Source organism: Aptenodytes patagonicus, chromosome 2 (genome assembly GCF_965638725.1).
Source record: "Aptenodytes patagonicus chromosome 2, bAptPat1.pri.cur, whole genome shotgun sequence".
In the NCBI taxonomy this organism is placed as follows: domain Eukaryota; kingdom Metazoa; phylum Chordata; class Aves; order Sphenisciformes; family Spheniscidae; genus Aptenodytes; species Aptenodytes patagonicus.
Genome location: NC_134950.1, coordinates 17,742,839 through 17,763,853, shown reverse-complemented (window position 1 = coordinate 17,763,853; position 21,015 = coordinate 17,742,839). Strand labels below are relative to the sequence as shown.

General features: G+C 35.9%; 1 protein-coding gene across 1 annotated transcript in view; it reads right to left on the bottom strand.

Moving 5' to 3' along the window:
- Positions 1–21,015, bottom strand: part of CSMD3 (CUB and Sushi multiple domains 3) — an 823,344-nt gene that overhangs the window by 387,140 nt on the left and 415,189 nt on the right. The window lies entirely within an intron of this gene.

The window sequence follows — 21,015 nt, the reverse complement described above, 5'->3', positions numbered from 1 at the left end:
TCAGTTTTTAATTGCTAAAGAAATACAAGGTTTTCCTAGGCTGTCCTGGTAGATTAATAATATTCCAAGTGCCTAAGTCACTTCACATTTCATTTGGGAAAACAAACGTATTCTGTAAACTAGTTCTTCAACAAGTGATTACATCAAGTAACTTAATGTAGTTTTCTCATAGAATATATGCTAGACAGTAAATGTATTTATACGTACTTATATTTATTCTTTTTTGGGGCTACTATTTTGATGTAGCTGGGCCAATGGCTTTCTCTAATTGTTATTTTATCCTAAATAGCAAGAGTTTCCATGGTTTTTGTCAAATTTAAACAGATATGTAGCTGAGCAAACCTGATATAGTGAGCTTGCTCATCTTGTCTTCTATCAGACATCCCTATTAGGAAGACTTAAAGGAACTGATTCTGCATTCAAAAAATTCTTAGGCAGAGTATAATTTTTTACAGGAGTTAGTTGGAAAAAAATTACTATTTTCCTTTATCCTATGTGAGAGATTACATCCATAGGCTTATATTTCATTTGCTTTCATAAATGGAATTAAGTTGAACAAGATGTTATTTGAATGAGAGTTTTAAATGAAATAAACCATCCCTAAACCCCATTCATATCTATTTACATTCATAGCAAATCTTTCCTTTATTATTTTAATCTTTCCTGCACGTCTTGCTTACACCACTTTTATACTCTCTGTAAATTTCATGTTAGCATCAGTTCAATTCTGAATTTGAAACAGAATTTTTTTGTGTCATTACTTAGTTTTCCTTAGGAGCAGAAATGATAGTTGGTTTTTTTGGATTGAAGTGCAAATAGCTTTTAGATTTGTTTAGAGAATGTCATCAAACTTCCTTTGAAACAGACAGGAAAAAAAAGTACTGCTTACTGGGCTTTTGTCAGATAATCAGATTTTAAATAACACGATTTTAGGAAAGACCACTATTTAATCTTTGTTTGAAGTCACTAAGGGGCCAAATGATATTCATATTCACATTTTTTACTGCTAGCTCTACCACTCTTGTTTCAGCTTCCTTGCATTGCATATTTGTTTCAACAACTCCTAAGAAGTTAGGTTCAGAGCCTTACAAAGTCTCATTTCTTGATAAACTCGCACTAGTCCCTCATTGTAGATAATTCATTTATAATAAATAGAAATTATTTATGGTTGTTTAAGATTAGCAGAAGAAACAGTAAGTTTTCCAATGGCTCAATTAGTAATGCCATAATTAAAACTTAAAAAAAAAAAAAAAAAAAAAAGGAAATTTCAGTATGAGTCACCAAATAGTGAAGAGAAATAAAAGGTATTATGGGCTATCCTCTTGGAACATAGCTTGAATTCCTACCAACAAAGCTGTGCGTATGAGTACACCGCTTTAATGTTTTAGTTGGGCTAAAAATGTTACTAATTATAATACATTCTTTCATATAATGCACATGTATAACAAAGTTGCAATTCACAGCACAAGTTGTTACAGAGTGTATTTTAGTGGAAACACTATTTCTACAGGATATTGCATAGTATAAGCATTTGGAAGAAGTTTATTATATATAATGACTACCTTTGAAAAGTTAAAAGTAATCTTATTGCTTAAGCACATTTTTGTATTTTATTTTATATTTTGGTTACTTTGTATTTTTACATTTTGATTTATGTTCTCTTTTATGATTTATTCAGCTTTTTGAGATTTGCAGTTCATGTTGGCTACAATAAGAGGTGGCTAGGATGAATTTCTCTTTTCCTGTGGTCATTACCACTAACTTATAAATCTGTGATCCAAAAGAGTATTGCTATTTGTGCCTAAGAAAAAAAAAAAACAAAAACACTTATGCTAATATTATTTCTGTTAGATAGTCCTTTCTTTCTTTGTAGTCATAAAAAAAGAGGAGCAACTCTAAGCATAAATATAGTTTGTTTGTTAAATGTGTTAATAATGAATCAGGCATGATCTTTTGAGGTTTAAGGCTTTTGAGAGGTAAAAAAAAAATCCATTTTTGTTTTCAGAAATTATTTCACCTAGAAGGACATTAACAGTAAAAGGAGGCATGATTTCTGGTGATGTTGGACATCTAACTTTTTTTAAAGACTAACTACTGTTGAGACTGTTCAGGATACTCATTATTTTGGAAACTTGGTCATACAAAATTGATGTTTGTGGTCGCAGTGCACTGAATGGAGCTTATAATTGCCAACATATTTTTCTAACAAGAAATATCTAGAAAACATATCAAATGAAGGGAAAAATAACAGAAAAATAGACAGAAAATTAAGGTAACCATCTCATTTTGTTTTAAATTATCCTTGTGTTATTTTTGTGTATCTCACTGAAGGGTTCTGTAGATTTCCAATCAGTGATGCAGTGAAGGGAGAGCCCAAAGTGACAGTAGCTACCAGTATAGGGATACCAAGATAGGAATGTTCTTTTTCTCTTATCCTCTGTCTTTGTGAAGGACAGGCACGTTCTGGAGGTGACTAAATGGGCCTTGGGGAAAAGAAATGGTCACTTACTACACAAATGCATTTTGACAGAGTCACACTGGAGTTAGGGCTTGAAGAGGTAACTTGTCTATCCTTTCCCTCCTGTAACTGAAGGGAAAATAAAAGATAAGAATGTGATTCTTCTAAGAGAAAACAATTTGGAAAGAAAAGAGATCACTGGCGCACAGTGGAAAAGTACAATACTGAAGACTTGCTATCACTTCAGCAGAGATTCAAAATCTGTAGTACTTCAAGGAAGTACCAGGCAAAGACCGATCCCTCTTTACTTTAACAGCATTTTAGAATAATGCCCGTTTTTTGTTTCACTGACCATAGAAATGGGAATATGACAGACAACAACTAGATTTGTTTTGTCATTAGTAAAATTGCATTGAATTCATTACATGCTCTTTGTTGCCACAAAGCATACCGGATTAACTAAATACTAGTATGTGAAAAGAAACAGAGTTTCAGTATGTAATTCAAAAAGAATGAAGCTGGCTGGCTGATACTTGGATTTGCTATGTCAAAAGCTACAAACATTCACCATCATATATTGACACACTGGATTTTGTAAGATAATGGGGAAAAATCTATATAATCACACTTTGAAACACAAGGGTATGTACAATTTATATATAAATTACTGAATACACATTACATATCTAATTTGGTTGTGAAATTGCCGAGCCAGTGTTCCCACTGCAGGACTTGCTTATTCAAAGAGCTAGGAGAAGATACCATTATATATTTATACAACTTTTGCTCGCTAAGCACAAGAAACCAGCAATAGTATAATCATCTATCTTATCTTGAACATTAGAACTTAAATCATAAGGAGAAAAAGTACTCAAAAAGCAGCAAGCAGGAAAATAAAAATGAATAACTTATGAATCAAGAACATATATTTCTTTGTGTCAATTAGGATGATAAATAGTACAAGCAATTGGTTATCTATGCCATATGTCTTCACAGTATGTATATTCAAGAAAAAGAATTTTAAAGATACATAGCAGACAAACAGTTATGGACCAATTTCAGCAAGAGCTTAGACTATGCTTACCAGCTTACACGGGAAAAGATTGGAGGTTTGGTCACATTTACATGTAATAAGGTTTAAGTATTGCTATGACCAGTAAACAAAACAGGAAGCAATTTGAATTACCTAACATATGATACCTTCTCCTAAATATTACTATGTTTATATGTATCTTCAAATAAAGGAAATAGTTTTGTTTATTAATGGCTACTGTTAAAGCATGAGTATTTTTATAAACATATGATGGAATTTCATTTCCAAAAGAACAAAGAGCCCAGTGTCATGTGATTTGCAGTTATATTTTAAAGGTTATCAATACCCTTGCTTCATTCTAACTATCAGATTTTTATCTACAGATTCCATGTCTTGGGAATGCCAGATATATAAAAGAATTTCCACCTTAACCACTATTCTTACCCAGAACAACTAGTGTGATTTATTTAGCCTCAATTCTGATCACAATAGGTTTTATGTCTGTTTTGGTTTGGTTTTATGTTTCTTTGCTTGTTTTCCTAAAAGATAGGGAAGAAAGACCTGTTCTTATGGCTATTTTTCTAGCAAATAGCAAGTGTGAGGGTAGGGAACGAATCTTGCATTGAGATCAAATACAAACAGGCTGGAACAATGTCTGTATCAAAACCATGAGAAGGTGCACTCCACAGGACCTCCAGCCGTGCCTGACTGCCCCAGGTGGGAAACACATCAGAGTGTGTTGCAGCACCTTTGTGCTCCTGGGCTCCCTTACAGAAGAAACAGGTATGCAAAGGCAGAAAAGGAGAGGAGGAGGAGAATTTATGTATGAAGTCAGGTCTTGTCCCTGTATGAATTCACAACATGTTTAGTGTATAATGTGTTATACAGAACACCTGTCCAAGGGTATAGAGTCAGTCAGTGAAATTCTAGGGGGTGGCGGGGGGGAATCTATAAAAGAAGCAGCTGTTCTTTCCCTGCTATGTAGGTGGTGGTAACCTTCTGTACCCTTGCTGAATTGTGCCAATTGTCAGGGTACTTCTCATTTCCTGATCACGTAAAGTGACGAGCCAGATTGTGAGCATTTCACAAAGAAAATAAGCATAATTAATTTAGAGAGGGTAATGGGGCTAAGGTCACTTATGGGAAAGTCAGATGAGGTTCCTCTGAGAATGCAGTGGGAAAACAATGGCAGCAACCATTGAAAGTAATATTTTATGTATATCACAAATACCCAACATTTCTAGTATAAGGAAAAGCTAGTTACAGCCATTCTCCACGACAACAGATTTTTCAGAGGGACAGCAGTTATATCTGCATGATTTTTATTGTATAATTTATCTAATGTTTTTATTATATGCATGACATATTTCATAATTGTGTTCTATTATATATTGTAGGTACTTATAGACTTTATGGATATACATACTTCCTTCTTTTCCTACTCAGTGCCATGTTCTGTCTTTTAAAGTCAAGTTATTTACTAGTCAGCTAGCAATAATCTGGCCCAGCTAATGAATGAGCCCTGTGGGGCTTTACATAACTACTACACCTCCAATAAAATAAGTTACTCTTTTTAATTTAGGTTTAGAAAATTAAATGCTCTATCCACACAAACAGTTTAATAGCACCATGGGACTTCTCATTCGCATAAACATTCACAAGAGCTGGGGTTCAAGTACATATATTTTGGAGAAAAAGGAGAAGATAGTTGTATGTACAAATTGAAATAACACAGCACTGGTCCAAAAAATAAATGAAAATGCTCAAATATCCTCAACTATAAGTTGTATCTTTCTTCTCTTTATGGAATTATCTTTAGAATTTAATTCAGGATGGTATTTTTTCCACAACCCTTTAAAATACATATTATAATTTACGGACACCAGTCTTTAGGATAATTTAAAAATTCTGGTAGCACAATACTATTTTCTAAGTTTTAACTGTCTTTTCTATAACATTCTACCAGGTATTACCTTGCTGGCATCTCCCATTATTCACTTCGTTTAAAAGCTATTTAGAATGTTCAAAAGTCAACTGAGTTAAACAGCTGGGGCATTAAGTCTAATTTCAGTCAAAAGCATGAACAGAAATAATAGTTTGTATACTGAGGTTTATCAGCATGCTTAGCAGTATTTAGAACCCACAGAAAAATAGCTTACCCTGTTAACAATTTTGAGTCCTAATTTACAGGAGCATGTAAGAATGTTTTTATCTTTGAGTACATGCTTTGGGACTGAAGTAAATTTTAAGTACCACCCAAATGAAAACACTGTCTGACTTGATGCCTGAACTAATAAAAAAATATAGTTTAATACTCAGGAAACCCCCAAGGTAATTCATATCCGCTCTATTTGTTACCTTACACAACATGGCCTGTCAAACATATTTTAGCCAATCAACACTTACTATTTTCAAGCTCTTTGTATCTCTCATTAACACAGCTACTTCAGCCTGGAGGAACTGCATTTGGGAATAGTTAACTAATTCCTGGCAGCTTTTCCTGAATGTAGCTGACTTTAGCTGGACTAAAGATGGATCACTGCGTAATTTGAAGGAAGTTTCATACAACTATCAACATTTTTATTTTAAAGGTTGAAATAAAATTCCACATTCTGGAGTGCTATAGTTACACCTCAAAAAATAAAGTAGTTTTCTCAAAGAGAGAAAACATCAATTTCAGCAGCTCTCCCTTAATATAACCTTTAATAGCAGAAAACTATGCTGTTAGCTTTCCTTATGGAACTATAGAAACTAGGCACTAGCAAGAAAGAATAAATGGAACAATAATACCACAGAATCTTATCTAAGTCTGCGATCCTTTACATGCACAGATCCAACGAGAATACACAGAAAATCCCTTAGACCACCAGTTATTGCTTGGCCTGTCAAACAGAAATAACAATGTGAATGGAAGCTGAATAAGTGTCCTTAATTAATAAAATATTTGCAAGAGAATTGCCAAAAACACAGAAATATTCCAAGAAGAAAGATGTTAAAACAAAAATTGCATAATGCCTTCTGAATATATCTTTCTAATTCTTGACTTTGAAGTTCTTTTTTAGGAAAATAAGTGACTGGAAGCAACAGCTGTAGCTGTGTTTGCAATCTGTACACTTTGAACATGGTAAGAATCACATGCAGAAACATCTGAAATAATTTTTAAGGTAGCATTAAGCCTAAAATCCGTTTATTAGCAGTTACATAAATTCTATAATTTCTGTAATTAAATAAATCCTTTTTATTTAAATGGATAGGGCTTTTCTCATTTTAAAATAAGAATGTTTTTCTTCCACAGACTAAATCATTTGATTTCAATGAGAGAAATACAAGCATGTTGTTAAACACCGTAAAGAGATTGAAGCTGTAGAGAACGTGGTCCTTTAATGTTTACAAAATACTCTAAGTCATGATAAAAACATGCAACATACTATTTTACTAATATGAGTAGCAGCAGGAAACTCATTTGTGTCATTGCTGATTTGACTAAGGCATTTCACTCATCTTTAAAAAAATCTTCAGGAAAACATAATGTTTCAATAGATTCAGTAGCTTCACCTCCATCTGTCAGTATGCTTTTGAAGATCATATAAATGAAAACGAACTATTTCAGGGGATTTTTTTCTGGCACTATGGGAGTCAAGCAGACTTGTACATATACTGTTGACTCTTCTGTTCTGAATAGTGCTGTCCTTTTTCTTCTTACATGGTAAATGTGTGCAGATAGAAGTCCAAACTCAAGACTATTGAAGCTATCATCCAGAATTTACCTCTTGACACATCCACAGTTTATCTGCTGACAACTGTGAATTTATTTGAAGCTAGTATATCATCTGTAGAACCTTTCAAAGCTGTTGATGTTATTCTTACTGACAATATCAAGGCAGACAATGTTTTCAACCTGCACCAACTCTGCAACTCTTCTTTAATGGCAATTAATAAATCTTGTCCTCCAATGCCTTGAATGATTCCATGATGGTTTTCTGCATCATATTCTGAATATACATTTGACTATACAACACCACCAAGGTTTTAAGGTAGTAACCTTATCATCATTAAAACTTTCCAATTTTGCTGAGCTAAACATCTAGCCAGGATGTAAGACTATTAGTCCCAGCTTGCTTTTGTCTTAGGAATATTTGAATATCTGCACAAGAATTTTAAGGACACTCTAAAATTTCCCTTGGATTTGGTCAGATCAGTGCCAGTAGGAAGAGGAAAAAGAGACTGGTAACAAATCTATTATGAAGGTGTCACATTTAGGATGAAGCACCCAGCCAACCTGAAGGTCAGAGAACAAAGAAAAAAAAGTCTGTAGAGAAACAGTTACCAATTCCTATTAAAAAACCCCAAACAAAACATGCTGGACCTCTGTGTTGATCCACTCACACAGGAGTAATAACATGAATGGTAAAAATAAATACCTACACAGCACTGAAAAAAACAGTAGCTATGGGAAACGGTGGAACACCCTGAACTTCTCAACTAGAATTAGACAACATGAATTACGCAGCAAGAGACCAACAATTATCATTTATAGTGATATTTGTTCCTCAATATCAACTTTCATTTTAGCTGCATATATCTATTGCCTGTTGACATTTTCGCAGAGCAAGCACACTACTGCAAAATCTCTGTCTGTGGGGGTCTATACCTGCAAAATCCTCCTGTCTGTGACTTGTGTTACTCACTCTAGCAACTATTACCCTATGTTATGACAAATGATGTTATAACATGGTGTATTACTATTACTACCCATGCCAAAATTATTTATTCATCACATATTATTTATACGGGGTTTAACTCATGTATCTCAATTATCTAAGTGGTAAACCTCTTCCATTCCACTGCTGTTTCAGAGAGGCCTCTCTATCTCTACTATCTCTATATCTACTATCTCTATCTCTCTGTCAACGTGGCTTGCTTTCTTGCCCACCCAGGGTTCTGGTCCCGTGATCCTTCATCCTGCTCCTTTCTAGTTTGGTCAGTTAGTCCTGTCTGGCACAAGGCAACCATATCTTTCCAAAAGAAAACTAGGGCAGACTAAAAAGAAAACCAAAACCACAAAAAAAAAAAAAACAGCCCCAAAAACTCAGAACAAATACTGCCCCCCTCCAAAGAAACACAAAAAAAGACAATTCCCAGATTCACTAAAAAGACAGAGCAGGGTTTGCTCCTACAAAAATCATATAGTGAGTTTGCATTGGGTTTACATGGCAAGGTTTTGGTAGTCAGGGGTCTGCAGGGGTGGCCTCTGCAAGCAGAGACTGCCCCCCTGTCGGACAGAGCCAGCTCCAAGAAGGACCTGCTGCTGGCCAAAGCTGAGCACGTTAGTAATGCTGGTGGTGCGTCTGTGACAATGTATTTAAGAAAGGGTAAAAAAGTGCTGCAAAGCAGCTGTGAGAGAAGACTGATAAAAATGTGACAGAAACAACCCTGCAGAGACCAAGGTCAGTGAAGAAGGAAGCAGAGGAGGTGCTTCAGGTGCCGGAGCAGAGATTCCCCTGCAGCCCATGGAGAAGACCATGGGGAAGCAAGCTGTCCCTCTGCAGCCCATGGAGATCTATGCTGGAGCAGATATCCACACTGCAGCCTGTGGAGGACCCCACACTGCAGCAAGTGGATATGCCCTGAAAGAAGCTGCATCCTGTGGAGAGCCCACGCAGGAACAAGCTCCTGGCAGGACCTGTGACCCAATGAAGAGAAGCCCACGCTGGAGCAGGTTTTCTGGCAGGACCTGTGGCCCGCGGGGGACCCACGCTGGAGCAGTCTGTTCCTGAAGGACTGCACCCCATGCAAAGGACCCACACTGGAGCAGTTCTCAAAGAACTGTAGACTGTGGGAAGGACCCCACATTGGAGCAGTTCATGAAGGACTGTATCCTGTGGGAGGGACCCCACTCTGTAGCAGGGCAAGAGTGTGAAAAGGAAGGAGTGGCAGAGACGAAGTGTTACGAACTGAGCACAGTCCCCATTCCCCTTTCACGTGTGCCGCTTGTGGGGAGAAGAAGGTAGAAGAGTTGGGAATGAAGGAGTGAAGTTGAGCCTGGGAAAAAGAGGGGGCAGAGGGGTGGTTTTAGTTTTGGTTTTGTTTCTCACCATCCTACTCTATTTTTAATTGGAAATAAATAAAATTAATCTTCCCCTATTTGAGTCTGTTTCACCTGTGATGGCAACTGGTGAGTGATCTCCCTGTCCTTATCCCAAACCATGAGTTTTTCATGTTATTTTCTTCCCCTGCCCTGCTGAGGAGGGGGAGTGAGAGCGGCTTGGTGGGCATGTGGCAGCCAGCTAAGGTTATCCACCACAGAACTGCATCTACATTTCATCTAAAGGTGGTTTTTGAATGTAGATTTTTTTCAAATTAGAAATTGAGTGCTCTCACCCCCCCAACCCCCAAAAAGAAAAGAAGAAGAAGAGAGAGAAGTACTTCTAGAAGCTCTGATTAGACTACAGCTTGGATAATGATAAAGCTATCGGGGATTTTAGTTTCTATAACCTAAATCCTCTTAAACAAGTGAGTAAGCATATGCAAATTGGAATTTTGCAAACTGAATCTGGTTAGATATTCATCCCCTTGCTAAATTTCAGGTCACTGATCCAACGTGCAAGAATGCTAGAACTTATCAAAAAGGTTGCTAGATTATTTTTAATGGCTACAAAAGAATGTATTTTCCTGAAGCCATATTCTTCAAAGCTGCTGAAGTGTTTTGCTTGAATCTGTCCATAAGCACTTTAAGTGAGACAGCTATCGAGTACAGATAATTTCAGCCCAAACAGCTAAAGCTCAGAGTTTCTAAATGGTAAAATAAAGAATAATTAAACTAGGTCTTATCTTACTTAGGAAATGATGATTCAACCACAAAGTAATGCATCAGCTTCACCAATAATATGCTTTATTGTTTCACTCTCTATTATGGTTAAAATATACAAATTAAAGAGAAAAGATTATTTCATATGGATGAGAGAAGATTAAGTAAAATTAAGAAAGATACTTCCCCACTATGTAAAATACCGGCATGATCACTACCATGACTGTGTATCCAAGCCATTTGAAAGAATAATTAAATATTTGAGAGATGTCAATGCGATGATGAGAGTAAATTTTCCAATCCATGCATTGAAGTAAATCTCAGTCTATAAAATGCATGTGATCTGCTTTTAGTGCATAGTTGAACATGAGAAAGATTTAGAAATATCTAAAGAGCATGAAACAAAGGTATAAAATTCTAAACTGTATGTACATTCAATTTAATACCAAATGGTTTAAAGATTAAAATAAATAATTAATGACTGGAGCAAAAAGTTTGGCTTCTAAATTATAAAGATATTTAAATGATGACTGAATGCATTTTGAAACTGTATGTTCTAGATTAACTGCAGGCCACTGAACGTAACTAACGAAGTATAGCAGCACATCAGTTATTCTTCCTGTCGTTCTCCCCCTCTCATGTTCTGCCTCACCCCCTCCCTGTACTGAACCTTACTGACAGCTTATACAACTTATAATTACATTATTTATTAAAATAGAAATAGAAATTGAGATAACAGAAAACGAGAGCACTGTTACAGACTGATTCAAAACATACTCAAGAGCTGTTTAGAACCATTCATTAGCCTTTTAATTTGCATTGATACACCGTACCATGACTTTGTCTGAGGTTAAATACACAGACCTCATTTTTTATATTAATGGCATTTTCATTAAATATGAGAAGAAAAGAGAAAATAAAGTTCATATAATTCAGGAAATACTGTTCAGACATCTTACAGACATATGATGCTTATTAAAGTACAACATCACATACAAGTTACAACACAGACTCAAAGAATAGTTTAGGTTAGAAGGAACTTCTCTCTGTCCTTTGGTCCAAATCCCTGCTCATGTTACTTTATTTTGCTTACTAGATACAGCTTTTCAGCTGCCTTAGTGATGCACAGTAGTGCAAATTATCAAGTGATATTCAAACTTTTTCTTTTTTATAGTTCACTAGAAGTTAGCATGCTGATACTGAGCAATTGTTTTGGCCAGATTTTACCTACTGCTCTTTTTTGCATACAAAATGAAATTTAGAAAAAGAATATATTTTCTATACTCACTGTATTGTAAATATGCCATGCAGATATCTCTGCTAAAGCTGAATCCAGCATTACAGTTCTTGCAAAGACCAGTTATGCCAATAATTTATTTTTATACTTGTATAACTTTATACTTTTATAACTTGTATAATAGAGAAAAAAATAGAGTGGAAACAACAGATTTGAAATTAGTATCCAAAAGCTGTTCAAGAAAGGAAGATGCTTTCTGTTATATACTTCCTTTGAACAAATGGCTATTATGTATTTTATTACACTTGCTGCTCGTGATAAATATGAGACTGCATTCTTGGCATTAAAGAACTACTGCACACCTAATGTATGAGTTATAAATGCTGTAAGTTTCAAAAATATTAATGTTAACTTGAAAAGTCAAGAGAACCTTGGTTCTAAATGGACCACACATGAGTACGGAGCTATGGCAGATTAAATGACAAAGAGTCAACTCATAGAATAGCTAAGCTGAACACCCACACAATTATGTCTTGGACTAAAGAGTGCTTACTACAGACATCACGTTATTAAGGACTATAAGCACTGCTGGTAAGGACAAACTGATAATACCAGAAGCAGAATTTAAAATCCTGACTTACAACAAAGTGAACTGGATTCAACTCAGGAAACCATTATAAATTGGGTTTAAAAAGCTAGGCATAGAAACTTACAGCAAGGAAAACTCAAAACTACAGTGTTAGATCAGAGAAACATAGACATATCTGTGTAACAGGGAAAATTGTGCTGCCATTGCCATCTACTCAATGCACTATAAATTACTAAAACTTCTTGTAAAGAAAATTCAGTATAACTACTGAAGAAAAGCAGATGTAATTTGGTAAAGTATGACAACTTCCACTGAAGAACTAAGTATGGCCACCTTTTATTGCTCGTATATAGACAGAATGAGTCTCAAATACCATAGCTGCATACAACCTGTTAATGGTTCTGCTATATCAGAAAGACAGCTTAGACTACCTGAATATATCGTATTCTGAAACAGAAGATGCATTAAAATAACAATGCAGGGACAGTAATTCCATACCTGATGAGTTCTCTACTACGTATATTGGATACCTTTATATTAAACAGAAGTGTTTTCCACTTCAAGCATGTACATAGGTAATAAGACTATCATTCCAAAATTACCAAAAAGTGTTACAAGAAATTTCAGTTTTGTTCTTATAAACAAAATATATAACAAAAAAACCTGTTCACAAAAATCAAGATGTGACCTACTGGGATACTTATTACACTGTTGCTACACCATTGGACTTTACAGCTGTCATGTACCTTTAAAAAGTATTAGAGAATGCATTATTAAAACCCCTGAATCTTCTTAGAGTTGATCTCATCAATATTAGAGACAAAGCTGAAGAACCTTTGTGTGGAATCAGGTAAATCACTGACTGTGAGTAAGATTATTCCATAAATAAAGAGACTACAAAGGTTATTCACAGATGTGCTTTAGTTGTAGAGCCATTGTTTAACCATGCAGAAGCCCTGTGTCATGAAACCGCAAACCCTTCCTGATCAGATGGGTCACATGTTATTTTTGAACCACTGTAAAGGACTTATCATGAATAGTCAAACATTTACACTGCTAAATCCTGTATTACTACAGTGTGAATACTGGTAGCTCTGATTATGCACCTGGGACAGTTCTTTCTTGAATCCACAGGAACAATACTGGGAAAACCTTGCATCTAGAGGAATTACATAAAAGCACTTGAAGATGCAATAACTTGTATTCAAATTGTGCATACATCACATGACAGCCCAGTTAAAAGGATTCAAGCAAATGGCAGTGTGAATAGCCTGGTAGCCAGAAAAAAATTACTTTAATCTGCCTATTACCATTTTCATTTACCTATTACATGAAATATAAATGATGAAGTGAAAAAGTGAAGCTGAATACTATTTGGAAATCTGTTATCTTTCTCAGAAGCTCAGATGATGTGGAAGTAGTGATAAAGATTGCAAGTAGATTCAGGAGAGCAACTATAGCTGCTTGCTTCCTGTTTCCAATTCAAGAGAAATGGCATGACTTCCTGACAAGATGGCCTAACAATCTCAAACAACTTATGCCGCTTCTGCTAGAACACTGAGAGTACAGCATGAGTTTTCCCAACAAAATAGCTGGAGATAATTACAGATTTATTATTCCAAGTGATATGCCAGCAAATATAATACACCTGGGCCACAACAAATCAACAAACTCTTAGAACAAAACAGCAATTATGCAGCAATTACCTTCATTGTCAGAGCTGGATGTTCAACCTGAAGCTGATAAAAATTGCTGTTTACTTTCCAGTCTCATGCAAGACCTAGTGACTGCACTGCCTTTACAATCTGCTCCTTTACCCTACCTGTATTTAGGGAAAGCTTTTAACTGGCATTGTAGGACAATCTGATTATGCAACACTTGATTATTGCCTTGCCATAAATGGTCAGAAGTAGTATTTCTGTCACTATCTCATCTGCTACTGATAGTTCCACTCTTCCAAGCATTGTTTTCAAAAGAGCCCATTGTTAGATAGCTAACAATGATTCAAAGGTCACGTCCTTAGAACTGGAAAGTTTTCAGAAAAGAGAGTTGTTCTAGCAGAATGTCACTACGCTACTCTCATGCTAATGCAGAAATTTAAAACCTCACAAGAAATTTGAAAGAGCTTACAAATCAAAACTCAGAGGGAATAGCTTGAAAGACCTTCAGTACAAATTTTTTTTTTGGTGTTCTACATTGTCAGAGGCTTCTTGTTAAATTACACCTAGGAATTTCTTCAACCACTAGGAAAAATTGGTAAGTCAAGAAATATTTCTAAGTTAGCACAGATTATTTAAAAAATGTACTAAATGATTAATAAAGGTGAATAATATTTCTTTCCACCTTAAAATTTAGTCACAATGGAGTTAGGCTGCTGAAGGCCAGTATATCTATCTTAGGTAAAGCAGTAAAAGAATGCTAACACTAAGCTAAAATTAAAGGTGTGCATGTCAGGATAAATTTTTTATTCAGCTACCTGCAGCATAATGTAAACAAAAAATAGTCAAATGTTATCATAAAGTAATACAAAGGCTGTCAAGCAAGTTTTAGGATGGGCTTCTGTGATATTCACTAAGTGTTATGAGACTGTAAAGGACATTTTAAAATTCTTTACTTTTTTTCTAAAAAAAATTTTGAGTTACATGATTACACCTGCAGTGATTAATAACCAGCAGCTGTTTGCTTCATTTTTCTCTTCTGTCAAACATGTGTCAGAAAATGATTTGCTTCCCCCATGAGTTTGCACTTTTCAGAGTGATGAAAATTTTGCCTGTACATCTCTCTTCTACGAAGAAATTAAATCCTCTCTTAGCTATCACTTTGATGCACATACTCCAGAAAGAATTGTTTAAGAATGTAACTTGGGGCAACTGCTATTTTCTAGTCCAGCAGAATGAACTACTCCCAGTTTTGACGTGAAAGAATCTCAGGAGAGAACAGTGCAAGACAGACGGTCTACACGAACAATAAGCAATGTAGTCAAGTGTATTGGGTCTGGCTGGGATGGGGTCAACTTTCCCCATAGCAGCCCTCATAGTGCTGTGCTTTGTATTTGTACCTAGAAAGGTGGTGTTGATAACACACCAATGTTTTGGCTACTTCTAATCAGTGCTTGCACAGCATCAAGGCTGTCTCTCCAACCCCTCCTGCCCCCCAAAGGCCACTAGGCTGGGAGTGAGCCAGAGGCTGGGAGGGGACATAGCCAGGACAGATGACCCAAACTGACCAAAGGGATATTCTATACCATACAACGTTGTGCTCAGCAATAAAAGCTAAGAGAAGGGGGGGGGGGGGGGGGGGGAGGCATTCGTTATTAAGGTGTTTCTCTTCCAAAGCAACCACTATGTGTACTGAGGCCCTACTGCCCAGGAAGCATCTGGACATGGCCTGCTGATGGGAAGTAGAGAATAGTTTTTTGGGGTTTTTCCTTTGCTTGTGTGGCCTTTGCTTTTCTTTATTAAGCTGCCTTTATCTTGAGCCACAAGTTTTTCATCTTATTTTCTCCCTGTCCTGCTGAAGAGGGGAGTGATAGAGCTATTTGGTGGGCACCTGGCGGCCAGCAAAGGTTAACCCACCACATCAAGGAAAACGAAAAAAGAGAGAGTTGGCTGAGTAAAGAGGAGAGTAAAACAAACAAGAAAGAAAAATATTGAGTGAAAATTATGATTTGTCCAGTGGGCAAACTAGGTGGCTGCTTCACGCAGTAACACTAGAGAAACATCATTGGTAACTATCTGCATAGTCAGTTATAAATGATGTAATAAATCATAAATGATATAATAGTTCCAAGGCTAGGTAAATATTTTGCTTGTCATCTTATGTACATTCTGAACAATTCCATATGATATACAAATTATGATTTTGCAATAAATTGATATTTGATTTTAAAGAAGTTTATTAAAAGTCCTTAAAAGTAATCAAACTTTCACATAAATGTTCTTGGACTTAAAATATTCTTGGGCTTCAGTGTAATTCTAGACACTGATTATAGGGCTTCATCTGAAAACCACAGATGAAACATTTGTCTATGATTAACATATTTCAGTGCCAGTGTTCCCAACCTTATTCAGTATTTTACCCTGGTGGGCATGCTTACGTATGATGAAGTATATACTGTTAATAAATTTATTTGTGAATACAGAGTAGAAACACAAGCATATGCTGCAGAAAATGGTAAAGCAGCAAGAAATAAGCGTTCATGAGACCAGATTAAGTAGTTAATAACAAAGGATGTCTCCTTTCAGTGTTAGAGATGTATTTTTATTCTAGGTTCAAGTCCAGAGCCTCACTCCAGCAAGGTTCAGGACAGAGATACTTCACATCACTGTTGTTTTTATGTGAGTTAGGGTACAAGTAAGCATGTATTATGGATGGAAAGCACCATTCAAAGTTGCAAAAAAAGCCTGGAGACAAACAGGACTAGGTAGATCATATTCAATTTGAATACATCCTTTATCGCGTGCCAATGTTGTAAACTAGTCTAAGTCAATAGAAATAATTTAAATAATAACATACTTCTAGAATTAACTCAAGAATAAAATAAGATGTTTTTAAACTGCATCCAATCATTGGAATAAGAGTTTTATTAAACAAAGTAGTTATTTTATGTTCTTAGATGACATTGGATTTTATAAAGATATTACTAAGGAAACCAGCATTCCTACTGCTGTATTTAAAAAAGAACCTATTTTTCAATTCAAAATACAAACCCTAATCTTATTTAAACACAGGGCCTGTGATTCAAAATCAGGAGCTATTAAAAAAAAGCAAACCATGCAACTGATCAGGTCTAAAGAATAAACACCTATAAGCATCATTCATGCAACTGTGCCATGATTTTGTTTGCTATTTGTAATTCTTATTTACAATTACTGCAATGAGGTGGGAGGGTAAGTCTTTGCAATGAACATTGCCAAACTGTGTCTGTATGTACCAATCTGACGGGAGAAAATAACACTGTAAAGTCATTTATGAATCATTTTGATAAAGTGTCCTTTTTAATGTTAATCAGGGCATAGTATCCAAAAAACAGTAGGAGTCAGTGGTCCTGAGATCCCACAAGCCTTGCTTAAATATGCAAATGTAAACTGATAATCAAATTGGTAACATATGTACTTAGTAAAAGGAATATGTGGAAACAAGACAGAAATATTTTATATTTGTCTCTTCCTCTATCTCATATCAGTCCATCTTCTTTATGTCACCTGTTATATTGTAGGTTATTTCTCCCTTATATAGCACCATTATCTGTGTTGAACAGATTGTTTCCTTGATACTTTGATATGGGGAAAGAGCATATTTTGTTCTTCTTATGTAAAAGGGTGTAATTGGAAGAAAAACATGCCTAGACATTCATGTAATTCCTATCAGTACTTCAAAGGGGCTTCTAAAAAAGATGGCGGCAACCTTTTTAGCAGGGCCTGTTGCAACAGGACAAGGGGGAATGGCTGTAAACTAAAGGGGGGTAGATTTAGACTAGATATAAGGAAGGAATTTTTTATGCTGAGGGTGGTGAAACACTGGCACAGGTTGCCCAGAGAGGTGGTGGATGCCCCATCACTGGAAACATTCAAGGTCAGGTTGGACAGGGCTCTGAGCAACCTGATCTAGTTGAAGATGTCCCTGCCCACGGCAGGGGGGTTGGACTAGATGACCTTTAGAGGTCCCTTCCAACCCAAACTGTTCTGATTCTATGATTCCCACACCTTTCCTTCAAGTGCCCATGCTCACCACAAGGGCATGGACCGCACTATTGCCTCTCAAATCTGCTACTTCTAAATCTCTATCACTCTTAGGAGAAATTACTACTTTGTTTTCACCTGTTTGTTTTTTCTTTTTTCTTTGTCTTTATCTCTCTTGATCACCCCTTTTTAGGCAGATAAAAGATTTGACATACTTTTTTTCGTTTGCTAGCTATCCCTTCCTCTGACTGTCACCTGACCATCTCTCAGCTCTGCAAAATAACGGAGAAGAATAAACAGTTTAGGACTACTAAAAAGACAGACTGGCAATCTGTCAACCTCTGAAAGAGTTTGTAGTATGTCCTGTGGTACTACAACTCTGTATTATTCATCTGGAGCAAGCTAAATTAAGTGGGTTTTGATCCCATGGACAACAAAGGAACTATGAGATTATTCCACCTAGTCTCAGTTCAGTGCAAAAGAAATAATGGATTCAGCTGGAACTGGATATCGAGAATACCATCAACTTACAATTCTTCTGATCTCCTCATAACCTCGTTTAGTCAGAGCTTGTCGTTCTGTCCTTTTTCTCAAACATGCAATAAGCAGCTAAAGCTAGTTTCCCCAAAAACTGCAGAAGTATATCAGTTTTAGAAGGAGGGGAGGAAAAAAAGAGAGAGGGGAAAAAAAAAAAGAAAATTGTATGGCTTATTATTATTTAAGTGAAAATAATGCAGGAATTCCCACACATGTAAGAATTTAAGAAGAAAATTAACATGTCATTACACCAAACCCAAATATCCAACCAAAACCAAACACTGAGAGAATCCTGAAACACATGAATAGGACTCTGTTAACACTTGGTTTGATGATTCTGACTTTTGTTTTTTTAATCACAGGTTTACTACAGCGGAAAGAGGAGGCAAAATTAAACATAAAACTGCATCAAAAGAGCACTTTTTAAAGCAGTTGTTCTGGCTTTCAAAACTTTGTTGGCTTCATAACAACATAGCTAGTAAAAGATAAAGTCATCATCTTGTGAAATACTAACACCATTTTTAAAATACAACCTTTTTATATTGTTTCATCTCATGTTTATTTTCCTTTGATGTTATCAAAATAAGACTGTTCATAATTTTTTCATTAAATGATATTCCAATTATTTTTTTTTACATGTACATCATATCTACCTGAACAGTATTATCAAAATCACAGTAGCCTTACAAGTCTCTTATCAGAGCCTCAAGTGATAGAACAGTCCAACTCATAAACGTCTTATCAACGCATTCTCATAACCAATGTAAAAATGTTCCCATAGCCATGTGGAAGCTTATGCTATTCCAAAAGACTAACTTATCATGTTAGAGCATCATATCTACTGCCCTAATTATGACTTAACAACAACAAAAAAATCAGATTACTACACAATTTTTTACACTTTTCTGCTGTAATTACTACTAACGTCCAAAAAATATGTTGTCATATTTCTCTGTTTAAAAAAAAATAAAATTAAAAAATCACCGAAACATAAAGAACTACTGTGAAATAAAGTTCAGACCCTGATTACTGTATAAAATTTGTATAATTTCTTCCATCACTCTGCCTAAGTTTTGTCACACCTATTCAAAACCCATCAGCTACAAAAAGTCATCAATGAAATAGTTCCTGCCCACACTTAACTAGTAAAAGACAGTGAAAAACAACTTAGCCAGTTAGTATGGGAAATAAATGGTCAACACTACCTTAGAACATACGTCTAAAAATTCATTGAAATATAATCAAACCTCACTAATTTCTTCAGGAAAAAAAAAAAAATCCAGTTGTTATTCTTTCTCATGGGTAAAATAACTAAAAAAGTAATCACAATCCAGAAATTTCCTGGTATACAAATCTGAGATCAAGCAAATTGCTCAGAGTTCTGTATTATTGTATCATAGATATTACTGTACTGAAAATTTCCTTCAACAAAAAGCCTGGCAGAAGAGTACAGTTCTGTGAAATAAGCAATAAGACAAAACTTTGTGGATATAAAGCTCATTAATGTGCTTAGGGATTTGAAGTGTTTACAGTGTACTGAGGAGAACAGGATTTAATGCACATTTTCCATGTTAAATATTTGGGAGGGAAGGGCTTTTAATCTCTAAAAAATGGTCATTTTTAGGGGTAAGGCAGCTAACAGCCCAGGATAACTACTTTATAAATAATAATTAAGTAGAAAGAGGTGCTAAATGATTATGCTACCCCATGAAGTGTAGGGAAGCAAATAAAGATTAAAAATAACATTGAATAATATTTCTTTAAGACTGCATGTTGCAGTAATATATCACTACATAATAAAATCTATATTCTTAACTCTTTGAGCCCGACCCATCAGCGAATTTTCACCCAACATATTATGGACTTGTCTAGCTGTATGCTGGACATTTTGTCCAGAAGGATACTGTGAGAGACAGTATCAAAAGCTTTGCTAAAATCAAAAAACACCACATCTACTGGTTCCCCTTGGTTAACTAGATGGGTGAGCTTGTCATACAAGGAAATTAAGTTAGTTAAGCAGGACGTTCCCCTCATGAACCCATGCTGGCTATGACCAATGACTGCATTGTCTCTCAAGTGTTTTTCAATAACTCCCAGGATAACCTTCTCCATAATTTTACCAGGCACTGAAGTGAGACTGACAGGCCTGTAATTACCAGGGTCTTCCTTCTTACTCTTATTGAAAACTGGGACAATATTTGCCAGCTTCCAGTCAACTGGGACCTCTCCAGATTCTTAAGACAGTTGAAAAATAATGGACAGATGTCCCGCGATAACATCAGCCTACTCTTTCAGTACCCTGGCATGATACCCATGAGGCCCCATAGACTTATGCTCATCCAGCTTGAGCAGCAAGTCTCGCACGGTTCAGAGTCAGATAGGAGTTTATCACACACACACCCCGCCCAGTCACAGTCTTCCAGCACAGGACTCTGGGGGACCCATGGCGCATCACTGATGTTAGAGAGAAAGGTAAAGAAGGCATTAAATGTCTCTGCTTTGTCTGTGTCTCTATTTGTGAGGTAATGAACCTCATCAAGTAACGGACTGTTATCTCTTATCCTCCTTTTGCCGTTAACTTATTTAAAAAAGCCCTTTTTGTTGTCCTTCACAGTGCTGGCCAGCTTCAACTCTAATTGAGCTTTGGCTGCATGAATTTTCTCCCTGCAGTG